Source organism: Coregonus lavaretus (assembly GCF_964263955.1).
Source record: "Coregonus lavaretus genome assembly, contig: HAP1_SCAFFOLD_2794, whole genome shotgun sequence".
NCBI lineage: Eukaryota > Metazoa > Chordata > Actinopteri > Salmoniformes > Salmonidae > Coregonus > Coregonus lavaretus.
Window position 1 is genome coordinate 32,715 of NW_028165878.1, and position 17,240 is coordinate 49,954.

Here is a 17,240-nt window from a genome sequence, read left to right on the forward strand (position 1 = left end):
ATCAAGAGAACACCCCTGGTCATCCCTACGGCCTCTGATCTGGCGGACTCACTAAACACACATGTTTCGTTTGTAAATTATGTCTAAGTGTTGGAGTGTGCCCCTGGCTATCCGTAAGAAAAAATAAAATGGTGCCATCTGGTTTAATTAATATAAGGGATTAGACATTATTTATACTTTTACTTTTGAAACTTAAGTATATTTCAAAACAAATACTTTTAGACTTTTACTCAAGTATTATTTTACTGGGGAATTTCACCTTTATTTGACTCATTTTCTGTTAAGGTATCTTTACTTTAACTAAAGTATGACAATTGGGTACTTTTTCCACCACTGAATGAATCTGGAATCTAATCTAAGTCCTACCGATACACTTTGAGCTATTTAAGCTATTTGACCAGTATAAAGAACAATGTCAGCAGCATATCCAATACAGTTATCTCCTGATATTCTGTTTGAATGGCCTTGTACTGCTGTGAATAGGTCAACCAAACTGGAACATGCATATTACCAAAGCAAATTTAAATAAAACCGTATCTCTCCAGTGTGTCTCAGTAGACAGACAGGCTAATTTGATAAAGCACCATCTCACTCTCCAGTATGTATCAAGCAGACAGACAGGCTGGTTTGGTTAAGCACCGTCTCACCTCAGCGCTTTATTGACGTTGGACGTGAAGGCGTGATGCGTGCTCCTCTTTTATTGAGAGTGTGACGCTCTCCTAATGAAATAACCGTGTCATCCCTCGCTACCCCGCCAACGCCGCAGCCACGCTATTCCCACACATCCCTCTCTCCTTCTCTCTCGCTTTTGCTTCTCTCTTTCTCTCTCTATCTCTTATGCTATCTCTTTCTCTTTCCACCCTATCTCGCTCTTTCCTCTCACTCCCTCTGTATTGCTTCCTTATTTCTCTCCCGCTATCTCCCTGTCTCTCTTTCTTCCCTCTCTCTTTCAGCAGAGAAAAGTAATGACTTGTTATCCCCTGCTGATTGGTTGATATGTGGCGTTATTAAGAGGGATCCAAACTGCATAACTCACTACGCATCCACGGACTGGGACGAGAGAGCGAGAGAGAGAGAGAGAGAGAGACAAGCAAATGAAAGAGAGAGAGAAAAGACAAGCCAGAGAGGAGACCAGAAGGGAGAGATGTAAAAAGAGAAGGGGAGAAATAAATAAAAAGTACGCCAGAGAGGTCCCACGGAGAGTGAGGTCCAACTGTGGGCATCAGTGTGTGTGTGTGTGTGTGTGTGTGTGTGTGACGGCTCCAGTCCTTGGCAGGCCTGCCTCACCCCTCTGCCCCCTGCCAACCCCATTCCTTTAGATGTGTCCGTCACTGCCAGGCTCTGGGAAGGGACCTGCCACCATTCATACATCCATCTCAGACCGCACACACACACACACACACACACACACACACACACACACACATCCATCTCAGGACCTCTCCGCTCTCAGTTACCACACACAGCCCTCAGACATGAACAGAAACCAATGGGAATGGGTCAAGTTGTCAGATGGGAGTCACTGGGGAATATTGTGACCTAAATGGGTGAGATTAATAAATATATTCATGTTTGGTACAGTCTCTTACAAGTAGACTTCCTTTGAATGGCAAAAGTTATGTTTCTGAAAACGATCAGGGCCTGAACATAACCCTGACTCTCTCCCCCTCCCCTTCTCCCCTCCCCTCCTCTCTCTCAGCCCCTCCCCTCCTCTCTCTCAGCCCCTCCCCTCCTGTGTGATTGTGGGTGGCTTTCTCATCTGCTCATGACTCCAGTGGCCGCTTGGCTTGGCTTCTTCCACGTTGCTTCACACCCAGAATGTTAAAACATCCTGTGCAGCCCTGAGGGCCCTAATCCTGGATCGATGGCTCCTCTCCCTATCAGGCCGCGGTGACGCCTGAGGCTGGGTGGGGCTGTGTGTGTGTGTGTGTGTGTGTGTGTGTGTGTGTGTGTGTGTGTGTGCGCGCAACGTGCGTGTGGTGGTGGTGGGGGAGTGGTAGAGCAGTGGTACCGCTGCAGTGTTTAGCATACGGAACCAGGGACGGCCAGCCTAACAGCTCGTCCAGCCCAGGCAGGAGGGACTCAGGAGGGGGAAGCTCTCCTCGGCTCGCCCCTGCCCTCTCCAGAACCCCCAGATGTCCTGCAGAACACAGCCCAGTGTGACTGACATACTCCCCCGGCTCCACACCGCTTGCAGCGGATACTGCTGTGTTTAACGACTGGAGGGGGAGTGTGTGTGTGTGTGTGTGTGTGTCTGTGTGCTTGACTGCATGTGCTTGTGTAATGTGTCTCTATAGACAGTGTTTTGAAGTGTGAAAAACTGGGATCATCACTGTAAAGCATCTATAATACAGTGTAAGATCCACCGTCATGAGAAGGGCTGCTTCTGTCCAGTACAGTATGTTAAGCGAGGCTTGAAAGTGTAGTCTGAGGCTTAATTTGGCATTACAACTTTACTCCAGAACAAGCAAATTGTTGAACTCTGACCCTGTGTGTCTGGTGTTTGACCACCCACTGCTGATGGGCGCAATGTTTTAGTCGTTATTGGACCCAATCGCATTCCAGAGGCCACAACCATCACCCAACATTTAACAGCATTGTGTCACCAACTGGACGTTTCCACATTGCGTAAACGTTCCTGACACGTTACGTGTTAGTCTGGCCTTTCATGGTTAAACAGATGTTACTGTACAGGTATCTCCCTTACTATTTCTAGGAAGGAAACGGTTCAAACCTTAGCAGCCACACACAACTGTACAAGTGATGTCTTTTTCCTAACCGTACTCAAAGGCCAAGGCATCAGAAGCCCTGTTTCACCAGATGCCCCGATACTACCCTATCCTCATGCATATTCGATGTTGCTCATTAAATCTGGATTGTAGCGGCGTTTAAGTATTCTGACGTTCCCTGTGATCCACGTGATACAGTATTTATCCCTGCTAAAGGTCTAAAGTGAAGGATTCTCTCTGATGTGGGGCACATAAAAACAGAAAACAACACAATGTTGTCTATGTCGACCACATGTCCCGGATTGTGCGGGACAGTCCCGCATTTTTGCCCTTTGTCCCACATCTCTCAACCAAACAATCATGTCCCACATTTTATCAACAAATTCAAACACCACTCATTTTGAAATGTTATTCGATTTGTCCTGTATTTCAGTCAGACATTCCAACCTGCCTCTTGCATTCACGTTGTGCTTATGACGTTTGTTGTTGAGATCTGATACTCTGCGCAGCGCAAGACAAGACGTAGGCCAATGTCATAGGCCTATCGCCAACCAATCATATTTCTCAAATCCTTTCCGGCTACATTAAATTCCAGCTAAACTTGGAGAGGACAGTTAGCCTAACTACTTACAAAAAGCATGCTTCTGATGAAGAGTTACAAAAGTAAGAACAACCAGAAATGCTTCATTAGCCACATATTCCCAGATTTTCATAAAACAGCCACACATGTAGTTTCTCGTTTCTGTATCACCAAATTATGCGCGAGGCAAATGAGTAGCTAGGTGCGCTTCAGTTAGCTTGTTCGGTGCAGCTGGAGCAGGGGTGTCCAGAGCAGCGCTCTCCTACTTCTCACAATGGTGCTCATTTAGTAGAGTTAGATCAAAGCTGAATCAATGTCATGGAAGATCACAATTATTTATTCGTATTCAGAGTCAAATATAATAGCATAGTATAACGTTACAAAAACACCACCTAATTTCTTGAGATTGTAGGATGGTTAGCCGAATAGTCCAAAATATTTAACTCAACAGCACACGCAACTAGGCAAAATGTGCTTTGATTAAACAAAATACAGGAAGGCTATATAGTTTGTTAACACCATAATTTGACAGTAAATTGTGTATGCCTAACTTGGGAGGCAGGTAGCCTAGCGGTTAAGAGCGTTGGGCCAGTAACTGAAAGGTTGCTGGTTCTAATCCCCTAGCCGACTATGTGAGAAAGGCACTTAGCCCTAATTGCTCTGGATAAGAGCGTCTTCTAAATAACCAAAATGTGTTTGAGGGTACAAAAATACATTTTTCTTGAGACAATATGTGTGGGGATAGGCAGACGTTGCAATTGGAGGATGCATTTTATGCATAGGCCTATAATATAATGATATTCAATAGGCTACCAATCAATCTGTCGGTACCAATTATTTATATATACACTAGATGACTAAAAGGGGGCGCTGTGTTGAAGCCACCATGCCTGTCCCTTGCCGTTAGCTGGCATGCTAGCTGTCGACAGGCTTCTACAACATCATTCCCAGTGTTTTTCCCTGCTATTTGGAGGTTGAAAGTGGAGGATTCTCTCTGTTAAACAGGGGCACAGCTGTCCTGAAGCATTAGCTAAGAAGCTACACAAGATGCTACACATTATTTTACTGCTCTTTGGAGGTCTTAAGTGAAGGATTTTATCTGTTGTCAGGCAGGGTAAACAACTACTGTTGTCCCATAGTGTTAGATAGCGTACTAGCATGCTAGCTGTCAACCAGAAGCTAATACACACAACAAGAGGCTGCAAATGCAGCGGATAAACTCAACTCAAATCAAATTATTTGTCACATACACGTGTTTAGCAGATGTTATAGCGGGTGTAGCGAAATGCTTGTGCTTCTAGCTCCGACAGTGCAGTAATATCTAACAAGTAATATCTAACAAGTAATATCTAACAATTTCACAACATATACCCAATACACACAAAACTATTAAGGAATGGGATTTAAGAATATATACATATATGGACAAGCAATCACAGAGCGGCATGGACTAAGATACAGTAGAATATTATAGAATAGGACACAGTATATACATATGAGATGAGTAGTGCAAGATAAGTAAACATTATTAAAGTGACTAGTGTTCCATTTCTTAAAGTGGCCAGTGATTTCAATAGGCAGCAGCAGCCCCCAATGTGCTAGTGATGGCTATTTAACAGTCTGATGTCCTTGAGATAGAAGCTGTTTTTCATTCTCTCGGTCCCAGCTTTGATGCACCTGTACTGACCTCGCCTTCTGGATGATAGCGGGGTGAACAGGCAGTGGCTCGTGGTGGTTGATGTCCTTGATGATCTTTTTGGCCTTCCTGTGACATCGGGTGCTGTATGTGTCTTTGAGGGCAGGTAGTCTGTCGCCGGTATTGCGTTCGGCAGACCGCACCACCCTCTAGAGAGCCCTGCGGTTGTGGGCGGTGCAGTTGCCGTACCAGGCGTGATACAGCCCGACAGGATGCTCTCAATTGTACATCTGTAAAAGTTTGTGAGAGTTTTAGGTGCTAAGCCGAATTTCTTCAGCCTCCTGAGGTTGAAGAAGCTCTGTTGCGCCTTCTTCACCACACTGTCTGCGTGGGTGGACCATTTCAGTTTGTTGGTGATGTGTACGCCAAGGAACTTGAAGCTTTCCACCTTCTCCACTGCGGTCCCGTCGATGTGGATAGGGGGGTGCACCCTCTGCTGTTTCCTGAAGTCCACGATCATCTCCTTTGTTTTGTTGACATTGAGTGAGAGGTTATTTTCCTGGCACCACACTCCCAGAGCCCTCACCTCCTCCCTGTAGGCTGTCTCGTCATTGTTGGTAATCAAGCCTACTACTGTTGTGTTGTCTGCAAACTTGATGATTGAGTTGGAGGCGTGCTTGGCCACGCAGTCATGGGTGAACAGGGAGTACAGGAGGGGCTTGAGCACGCACCCTTGTGGGGCCCCAGTGTTGAGGATCAGCGAAGTGGAGATGTTGTTTCCTACCTTCACCACCTGGAGGCGGCCCGTCAGGAAGTCCAGGACCCAGTTGCACAGGGCGGGGTTCAGACCCAGGGCCTCGAGCTTAATGATGAGCTTGGAGGGTACTATGGTGTTGAATGCTGAGCTATAGTCAATGAACAGCATAAAAAAACAAAATACTGCAAAGTTTCCTAACAACTCACAGTTCATCTGGAGATATAAATCCCAGCTAGCTCGACAAACAACTTTTCTGCCTCAGAACATAATCCACAGTAGATGGAAGATGGTGTCCCGGGTCATTAAACTTTTAGTACCTCAGTAAAGTTGTTATTTTTTGTGTTTCTTTGTCTCTCTCGCCTTCGATCTGTCTTTCTCTCTCTCTCTCTCTCTCTCTCTCTCTCTCTCTCTCTCTCTCTCTCTCTCTCTCTCTCTCTCTCTCTCTCTCCCTCTTCCCAAACAGAGCAGCACAGTCTCACATGCTATCCATCTTCAATGAAGCATTCTCCGTGCTAGGCAATAGACACACACACACACACCCTACCTTCCTCACAGTAGAGTTTTTAAGCAGGCACCAAGGTCCCTTCAATCAGAAGGCCTCTGTAGACACAGACGGTGCCTTTCAGTGTAAATAGCAGGGCTCTCATGCGTTAGGGGGACACGAGTTCTCTCTCTTAGTAACGTTTTGTTCACCAGTAAAAAGGAGGACTCTGCACACTATAATTTACATGCAGTCTGCTCCAGAATGTGTCCATAATTACAACACCTTAAAGGAAAATTCCACCCAAAAACGATTTGGTATTTGTTTTATTAGTCATAGTCCAAATGAAATGACAGAAATATAGCCGGTATGATGCATTTTGATTGCAGTTTTGAAACTGCAGTAAAAGTGCAGTTACTGCAGTCGACTGTGATATTTTGGACGCAGTAATTACAGAATAACTGCAGTTATACTGCACTCTGACTGCAATCTTTTTTTTGAAAACTTGATTGCTGACAAGCAAAACATTTTGGGACTATATCAACAATGGACTAATGAAACAAATACCAAAAGATACCTGCTTAAAGCCGTGTCGCACACACACACACACACACACACACACACAGACACAAACACACACACACACACACACACACACACTTGTTCCCAGATGCTGTGTTTGTGTAGGATAGGACAGTATGCAGTATGAGGCCACACACATATGTTGGTTGCCGTGGAACCTGTGTGTTGTTAACCCTGTCCTGTTCTCTCCCCCTGCAGAGCCCCAACTGAAAGGCATCATCACAAGACTCTACAACCGGCATGGCTTCTACCTCCAGATGCTTCCGGATGGCACCATGGACGGCACAAAGGACGAAAGCAGCTCCTTCTGTAAGTCTGTCTGTCTGGTTCACATCTGTCTGTCTGTCTGGCTGGCTGGCTCACATCTGTTTGTCTGTCTCCCTATAACCCTGCTGTCCTTCTCTAAGTTTCACACCTGTCCGTCCGTCCGTCTGTCTGTCTGTCTGTGTTCGCTGTCCCCATAACCTTCCATGGACGATTACGCACCTGTCTGTCTGTGTCTGTCCTGTCCCTCTGTCTGCCCATCTGGAGTGTCAGTTAGACAAGTCTAAAACAGCTGAAAAACACTTTCTCCCTGTTATCCACATAGCTCTGGTTCCTCACAGATCTTCCCCAAGTAGCACGGTAGTCAGCCCCAGCGAGTAGTCTTCCTGCTGAGTCAATTATCCGGGTGTAGGGTGAACACGCTGATCTTGGGTCAGTTTTGCATTGTCCTCACTAATGGTTAAGTTTAGGACTGGGGGAGGGGGAGCCGATCCTAGATCTGTAAGTAGGGGAAACTTCACTCACCTGCTGAGTAGTCTCCCTGCTGGGATATTACCCTCAGTCAGGGTTTTCACCTGGATGATTACTGACCAAAAGATACAGTATCCCCCGTCCTCTACGGCCCACTGGTCTCTCCTGTACAAGATCATGATAATGTGAGACCTGCTTATGTTAGGACTTTTATTTTGAAGGAGGACAGGGTTTTCACCTGGGTGATCACTGAGCAGAACATAACTTCCCTTCCTCTGGGACCACTGGGCTCTCATACAACAGATCAATAGAACATTATGGGATACCCACGATGTGTTGATGCCGCACTTTGCACTAGCTTACAGTGAAATACCTTACGGTGAAAAGGTTTAACGCTAGCGGAATTTGTAATGAGGAAAGTCATGCTTACTGTAGATCCCAAGGCACTGCGATTATCTAGTGATACGCAACGCATGCTGTTCCTTTCTCAAAGGGGGGATGTAATGTTGAGGGCCATTACGTAACGCCATGTAACTCTTCACAGTTTGTACACTTCATATAGGCATAGTGTGAATGCTTTTTAAACAGTACGTAGCCTATACAGTAAGTGTAGATACGTTATTCCATAACAATTTGTGAGTCTTAAATCTTAAATACAGTGAGGGAAAAAAGTATTTGATCCCCTGCTGATTTTGAACGTTTGCCCACTGACAAAGACATGATCAGTCTATAATTTTAATGGTAGGTTTATTTGAACAGTGAGAGACAGAATAACAACAAAAAAATCCAGAAAAACGCATGTCAACATTTTTATAAATGGATTTGCATTTTATTGAGGGAAATAAGTATTTGACCCCTCTGCAAAACATGACTTAGTACTTGGTGGCAAAACCCTTGTTGGCAATCACAGGCCACCAGGTTTGCACACATTTCAGGAGGGATTTTGTCCCACTCCTCTTTGCAGATCTTCTCCAAGTCATTAAGGTTTCGAGGCTGACGTTTGGCAACTCGAACCTTCAGCTCCGTCCACAGATTTTCTATGGGATGAAGGTCTGGAGACTGGCTAGGCCACTCCAGGACCTTAATGTGCTTCTTCTTGAGCCACTCCTTTGTTGCCTTGGCCGTGTGTTTTGGGTCATTGTCATGCTGGAATACCCATCCACGACCCATTTTCAATGCCCTGGCTGAGGGAAGGAGGTTCTCACCCAAGATTTGACAGTACATGGCCCCGGCCATCGTCCCTTTGATGCGGTGAAGTTGTCCTGTCCCCTAAGCAGAAAAACACCCCCAAAGCATAATGTTTCCACCTCCATGTTTGACGGTGGGGATGGTGTTCTTAGGGTCATAGGCAGCATTCCTCCTCCTCCAAACACGGCGAGTTGAGTTGATGCCAAAGAGCTCGATTTTGGTCTCATCTGACCACAACACTTTCACCCAGTTCTCCTCTGAATCATTCAGATGTTCATTGGCAAACTTCAGACGGGCCTGTAAATGTGCTTTCTTGAGCAGGGGGACCTTGCGGGCGCTGCAGGATTTCCGTCCTTCACGGCGTAGTGTGTTACCAATTGTTTTCTTGGTGGACTATGGTCCCAGCTGCCTGAGATCATTGACAAGATCCTCCCGTGTAGTTCTGGGCTGATTCCTCACCGTTCTCATGATCATTGCAACTCCACGAGGTGAGATCTTGCATGGAGCCCAGGCCGAGGGAGATTGACAGTTATTTTATGTTTCTTCCATTTGCGAATAATCGCACCAACTGTTGTCACCTTCTCACCAAGCTGCTTGGCGATGGTCTTGTAGCCCATTCCAGTCTTGTGTAGGTCTACAATCTTGTCCCTGACATCCTTGGAGAGCTCTTTGGTCTTGGCCATGGTGGAGAGTTTGGAATCTGATTGATTGATTGCTTCTGTGGACAGGTGTCTTTTATACAGGTAACAAGCTGAGATTAGGAGCACTCCCTTTAAGAGTGTGCTCCTAATCTCAGCTCGTTACCTGTATAAAAGACACCTGGGAGCCAGAAATCTTTCTGATTGAGAGGGGGTCAAATACTTATTTCCCTCATTAAAATGGAAAATCAATTTATAACATTTTTTACATGCGTTTTTCTGGATTTTGTTGTTGTTATTCTGTCTCTCACTGTTCAAATAAACCTACCATTAAAATGATAGATTGATCATTTCTTTGTCAGTGGGCAAACGTACAAAATCAGCAGGGTATCAAATACTTTTTTCCCTCACTGTATATTGTAAAACTAACTCCCTTTAGCCAGTGTGGGTGATTTTTAGGTAGGGACAGTATACAGAGTCAATCATTGCATAACATAACAGGTCCCGGTTGGGGTACTAAGTTTGTTCACTAGTTTAGAGATTAGAGGTCAGTTGTGAAGTGTGTGTGTGAGCTACGGTTAATTTGATAACAACTATAATTCCATCAATCCTTACATCAGGTGTACTGTTACTGTGAGCTCTTTGTAAGGGAAACAGGGGAGATGCAGAAGGTGGGAGAGAGTGATCGAGAGCGAGAGAGATAAAGAGAGAGAGATCGAGAGCGAGAGAGAGAGGGGAGTGAAGGGAGAGAGAGAGGTGAAGTGAGAGAGAAAAAGAGAGGAAAATAGACGGATGGAGGGAGAGCTGGAAGGTATAGTTCAGTACAGAACTCATAAATTGTTAACTTTTCATTCAAGGCAGATTATTTATTAATTCCCGTTGCACGGTGGAATTGTGGAGTGATTGACATCATTGTAATTGCGTATCAATCTATGGCACAATCATCTACCCCACTGCACAGAATATTGAATGTGAGAAATTAGTGTTTTTCGTGTGCGTGTGTGCGTGTGCGTGTGCATGTGTGTGTATCTGTGCGAAGTGTGTGCGTGTGTACGTGTTTGAGCATGTACGTTTGAGGTCTGGAATGACCCCTTTGTATTTTCTGTAGCCCATAACAGAATGACAGGCCTTTTCCTATGGAGGGAGCAGAGATACCCCTCATACACAACACAACACAACCCAGGCTGCTATGGTTCTGAGTGGCTGAGGGATCTATTGAGTATTCTCTGTCTTGGTCACGCTACAGCTTACACTCCTCTCTCTCTCTCTCTCTCTCTCTCTCTCTCTCTCTGTCTTTCTCTCTTACTCCCCCTCTCTTTCTCTCTCCATCTGTCTCTCTCCATCTCTCTCTCTCTCTCTCTCTCTCAATCTCTCTCTCTCTCTCTCTCTCTCTCTCTCTCTCTCTCAATCTCTCTCTCTCTCTTTCTCTCTCTCTCCATCTGTCTCTCTCTCTCTCTCTCTCTCTCTCTCTCTCTCTCTCTCTCTCTCTCTCTCTCTCTCTCTCTCTCTCTCTCTCTCTCTCAATCTCTCTCTCTCTCTCTCTCTCTCTCTCTTCTCTCTCTCTCCATCTGTCTCTCTCTCCATCTGTCTCTCTCTCTCTCTCTCTCTCTCTCAATCTCTCTCTCTCTCTCTTTCTCTCTCTCTCCATCTGTCTCTCTCTCTCTCTCAATCTCTTTCTCTCTCTCTCCATCTGTCTGTCTCTCTCTCTCTCTCTCTCTCTCTCTCTCTCTCTCTCTCTCTCTCTCTCTCTCTCTCTCTCTCTCTCTCTATCTCTCTCTCTTTCTCTCTCTGCTTCTCATCCTCCTGAAGTGATACGTCTCCCATCAGGACCCCCACTTGTTCCCTGACCTCTCCTATATAAAAAAAAAGTGTATGTGTGTACATGCGCTTATGCATGCTTGTGTGCGTGTCCATTTGTGCATGTTTGTGTGTGTAATTATGCACCCCACTGCGGCATATGCTAAGGAGGCCAGTCAGAAAAGGGCCAAATCAGCAGCAAATGGAGATAAATAATTAAGGAGGAAACAGTCAGATTCATATGAGTTCTACAGAGACAGGCGAGTCCCAAATGGCACCCTATTCCCTATGGGCCCTGATGAAAAGAAGTGCACTATATAGGGAGTAGGGTGCCCTTTGGGATGCACACACAGTGTATGGAGTCTTCTGCTGGACCTGTGCCCACAGGCAGGCCTTCCCGGGCTTCCCCTGCCCTCTCTACATTTTGTTAACAAGCCAAACACACACACACACACACACACACACACACACACACACACACACATAGGAACTCTCTCAAAGTACAGTTGACCGTTGGAAGTTGTTAAAGGACACTGGGATGGGAGGCCTCCCTCTCCTCCCCTTCCTCCATCCTCCTCTCCTCCGCTGCTCTCTTTTCCTCCCTCGCTCTGACAATTAGGTAGAGAGGCTGCTGTTGGCGGAGACCCCTGGGCATTTGGCCCCTGGCCAGGCGTATTATACACTGCTGCTGCACCGCCCTGCCAGTTAATTGCAAACTTTACCAACGCTGTCCTGTCGGATCGATCCCTGCGACCCCCCAGCCTTCAGCCACCCGCACAAGTCTCTAGCCCCCAGCCCCCAGCCCAGGGAACTTCCACTCCCAGCCCCTTGACAGAACCCAAACTAAGGCCCCATGGCAAATAGCCCCTGACCCTAGCTCGTGCCCCCAGTCCTGGGCACATAGACTCAGCACCCTGGCCTCATCCTTGGGAAATGTCCACCTAAGGCTCCCTTACAGAGACCCAATACACACCTTGGAGGGAAAGGGGGCATGGGGGTATACATCCACCACCATCACCTCTGTGTTGTTTCTACACCTCTGCTCTCCTCTAGAGGAGAGATTTCTTCCTTCCTTCCTCTATGACTTTTGCACGTAACGTTCTGAGAACCTGGTTTCTTAGAGCTTGGTGAAAGCGTGGTTATTTTACATGCAACCTTCCCACAACGTTCTGGGAATGGTGCAGGATACCCAGCTAGCGCATAACGTTCTGAGAACCTTATGTGTATTAGGTGGGAATTTCAGTAATTCCGCATGCACACTGTTTTCTCATGGTTCTATTTAAAGTAATGTTCTCAAATTGTTCTGAGAACGTTAAGAAACAACGTTCTTCTGTGGGAATTTCAGTACTTCAGCATAACATTTTCTACAAGTTTCCTGATGGTTCTATTTAAAGTCATGTTTTCAGAACATTCAGAAAACGTTTTGTTTCGTCACAATGATAACCGACTGAGCATTCTACTCAACGCATTGTATATGAGTGCTTATGAAGATTTCATCAAAAGTGCATTACAAGATCGCAATTGGATATCATCAAATTGGGGAGCAAAAGGGGGTAAAATACAAAGAAAAAAAAAGAAACGGCATTACTGTGTCTCTGAAATACAATTACATTTCAAAAGGAGGCAAATAATTTGTAGGAAAACCATGATTTTGAAGTCACCAGATGGACTTTAGATGGAGTATAATGTTAGCTAGCTAGCTAAGATTGAGGATAGACCACCAAATTTTAGCTAGCTCAAATTAGCATTGCTAGCTATTTTTCATAAACTTTGCTAGCTAATGACGACATTGTCATCTGTCTAAAGTAAATTTGACGACATGATAATGATGGCAAAGTTGTTTCCTACTACATTTCAGCCTACTTTAGCAATGTCATCGTATTTCCAGGACACTATAGTGTAATTCAAACTAAACAGCCGTTAGCCTCCATCCAGAATGACTGGGCTTATCACAACTTTTTGGCATCACTATGGCGCCGCTGGCAGAGGGCAGCTTGAGAAAGTTCATAACAATGGCATGACGTGAAGGAGGTGCAACCTATGAATACATTGCAACAAAACTCTCTCTATCGTCTATCTTGTTAAGTGTGTTCAGGTGTGTTGGCCGCGCCCACTAATTGTCCACACCTGATTTTAATGACTGATTGTTTCCTTTGAAATGGTGTCTGTTTGAACAGTGGTGGAAAAAGTACCCAATTGTCATACTTGAGTAAAAGTAAAGATACGGTAATAGAAAATGACTCAAGTGAAAACGAAAGTGACCCAGTAAAATATTACTTGAGTAAAAGTCTAAAAGTATTTGGTTTTAAATATACTTAAGTATCAAAAGTAAATGTAATTGATAAAATGTACTTAAGTATCAAAAGTAAAAGTATAAATCATTTATAATTCCTTATATTAAGCAAACCAAGCGGCACAATTTTCTTGTTTTTTAAATTTACGGATAGCCAGGGGCACACTCCAACACTCAGACATAATTTACAAACGAAGCATTTGTGTTTAGTGAGTCCGCCAGATCAGAGGCAGCAGAGATGACCAGGGATGTTCTCTTGATAAGTGCGTGAATTGGACCATTTTCCTGTCCAGGTAAGAATTAAAAATGTAAGAAGTACTTTTGGGTGTCAGGGAAAATGTATGGAGTAAAAAGTACATTATTTTCTTTAGGAATGTAGTGAAGTAAAAGTAAAAGTAGTCAAAAATAAAAACTGTAAAGTAAAGTACAGATACCAAAAAAAACAACTTAAGTAGTACTTTAAAGTATTTTTTACTTAAGTACTTTACACTACTGTATTTGAATAGACTGAAATTAAAAGCTTTGTTTGAGTTTTAAAAAACATGGCGTGCTAGCTCCATCCTGGTGGCGCCGTGGACTAATTCCATCATTAGTGAACAGAAAATCATTGGTTCAAATATCACTGATGCCTTACCACAATAAATAAATGAATGTGCTTGTATGATTAATGCCTAAGCAAATGAATTTCCATGTGTCCTATCTGTCAAATCAAATGAAATTGTATTTGTCACATGTGCCGAATACAACGTGTAGATCTTACCGTGAAATGCTTACTTACAGCCCTTAACCAACAATGCAGATTTTTTTTTAAAGTCAGAAAATATTTGCTAAAAAATATATACAAAATTAAATAACAATAATGAGGCTATATACAGGGAGTACCAGTACTGAGTCAATGTATGAAAATGTATGCACTCACTAACTGTAAGTTGCTCTGGATAAGAGCGTCTGCTAAATGACTAAAATATAAAATGTAAAAATGTAATGTGCAGGGGTACAAGGTATTTGGTACAGGTTAGTCAAGGTAAATTGAGGTAATATGTACATGTACAGTTGAAGTCTGAAGTTTACATACACTTAGGTTGGAGTCATTAAAACTCGTTTTTCAACCACTTCACACATTTCTTGTTAACAAACTATAGTTTTGGCAAGTCGGTTAGGACATCTACTTTGTGCATGACACAAGTAATTTTTCCAACAATTGTTTACAGACAGATTATTTCACTTATAATTCACTGTATCACAATTCCAGTGGATCAGAAGTTTACATACACTAAGTTGACTGTGCCTTTTAAACAGCTTGGAAAATTCCAGAAAATGATGTCATGGCTTTAGAAGCTTCTGATAGGCTAATTGACATCATTTGAGTCAATTGGAGGTGTACCTGTGGATGTATTTCAAGGCCTACCTTCAAACTCTGTGCCTCTTTGCTTGATATCATGGGAAAATCTAAAGAAATCAGCCAGGACCTCAGAAAAGAAATGTAGACCTCCACAAGTCTGGTTCATCTTTGGGAGCAATTTCCAAACGCCTGAAGGTACCACGTTCATCTGTACAAACAATAGTACGCAAGTATGAACACCATGGGACCACGCAGCCGTCATACCGCTCAGGAAGGAGACGCGTTCTGTCTCCTAGAGATGAACGTACTTTGGTGCGAAAAGCGCAAATCAATCCCAGAACAACAGCAAAGAACCTTGTGAAGATGCTGGAGGAAATAGGTACAAAAGTATCCATATCCACAGTAAAACGAGTCCTATATAATAATAATAATTATAATATGCCATTTAGCAGATGCTTTTATCCAAAGCGACTCGGTCGGATGCCGAGCAGTTGCCATACCAAGCGGTGACGCAACCAGTCAGGATGCTCTCGATGGTGCAGCTGTATAACTTTTTGAGGATCTGAGGACCCATGCCAAATCTTTTTAGTGCTCGGCCCCCCTTTTTCTGTAGTACACGATCACCACACTGCCAGGTCTCTGACCTCCACCCTGTAGGCTGTCTCATCATTATCGGTGATCAGTTCTACCACCGTTGTGTTGTCGGCAAACTTAATAATGGTATTGGAGTTGTGCATGGTCATACAGTCGTGGGTGAACAGGGAGTACAGGAGGGGACTAAGCACGCACCCCTGAGGGGCCCCGTGTTGAGGATCAGCGTGGCAGATGTGTTGTTGCCTACCCTTGCCACCTGGGGGCGGCCCGTCAGGAAGTCCAGGATCCAGTTGCAGAGGGAGGTGTTTAGTCAGGGTCCTTAGCTTAGTGATGAGCTTTGAGGGCACTATCTGTGCTTGGAGTTCAAAACAGTTAACCCAAAATAAGCTAGCAGTGTTATTAAAAGTCTTGTTGAAACATGTTCTCAGAACGTTATTTAATGACCTTCAAATAACCTAGAATTTCCTTTCTCAGAACATTAATAAAACCTCCCAGGGAACATTTCAGGGAGCCACAGTAAAACGTTCTCAGAACCGGCAACATTGTCACTTCCGTTCTCATAATGTTTAAAAAACGTTCAGTTTTACTGCTCAGGTCATTTAGGGCTTCATTCCCAGAGCCAATGGGAAACCAAAAACAGACATTCCCCCAACTTCCAAGGAACCAAATGTGCTAGCTGGGCCTCAATTGTGCTGTGTGTAAGTAGTATCCCTACACCTAGGCAACGAGGAATTGAGGAAGGAAGGGAAGGAAGAGAGCAGAGGAACAAACAGCAGAGGAACAGATGGGAAGACAGGGAAGAGGGAGAGAAAGGAGGGATGAGAGATGAGAGAAGGAGGAGAACAAGGGAGGAGGGACTGTGGTGCCAAAGGAGCAGCTGGCGATCCACTGATGGCCGTTCAATCACTGTGTCTCCCCCCTCTGGTGGGAGGTCAGAGAGGCTGGCTCTTTCGCTCCTTCCTCTCCCCCCCTCGCTCTCTCTCTCTCTTTCAGAGGGTTATGTAATAGGGGTAATGAGGGAAAGGGGAGGGAGGGAGGGAGGAGGGAAAGAGGGAGGGAGGGAGAATCCAGAGTTTGGACACCTCTTCTCTGTCCAGCTGGACTGACCAGTGGGTTGCCACTGTGACATGGCTGTGTGTGCGAGAGAGCCAGACCTCCCACCTGAGATACATGAAGAAGGAAGGGGAAAGGGAGAAAGGGGGAGAGGGGGAGGAGAGGGGGAGGATGCATTAATACTGAAGCAGTAGAGGAGGGACTATCACGACCTACAGAGAAAGGCTATATTCTTTGTAGCTGTCTATTTACCACCACAAACCGATGCTGGCACTAAGACCGCACTCATTAACTGTATACGGCCATAAGCAAACAGGAAAACGCTCATCCAGAGGCGGCGCACCTAGTGGCCGGGGACTTTAATGCAGGGAAACTTAAATCAATTTTACCTCATTTCTACCAGCATGTTAAATGTGCAACCAGATGGAAAAAAACTCTAGACCACCTTTACTCCACACACAGAGACGTGTACAAAGCTCTCCCTTGCCCTCCATTTAGCAAATCTGACCATAATTCTATACTCCTGATTCCTGCTTACAAGCAAAAACTAAAGCAGGAAGCACCAGTGACTCGGTCAATAAAAAAAGTGGTCAGATGAAGCAGATGCTAAGCTACAGGACTGTTTTGCTAGCACAGACTGGAATATGTTCCGGGATTCTTCCGATGGCATTGAGGAGTACACCACATCAGTCACTGGCTTCATCAATAAGTGCATCGATGACGTCGTCCCCACAGTGACTGTACGTACATACCCCAACCAGAAGCCATGGATTACAGGCAACATCCGGACTGAGCTAAAGGGTAGAGCTGCCGCTTTGAAGGAGTGGGACTCTAA

At 44.8% G+C, this 17,240-nt stretch overlaps 1 long non-coding RNA gene across 1 annotated transcript in view; it reads left to right on the plus strand.

Moving 5' to 3' along the window:
• The window catches only part of LOC311115344, a 52,859-nt gene that overhangs the window by 20,568 nt on the left and 15,051 nt on the right, over nt 1-17,240 (plus strand). Inside the window, exon 2 of the long non-coding RNA XR_014611248.1 lies at nt 6,964-7,074. This is a non-coding gene — a long non-coding RNA (uncharacterized lncRNA). The remainder of the gene's footprint in view (nt 1-6,963; nt 7,075-17,240) is intronic.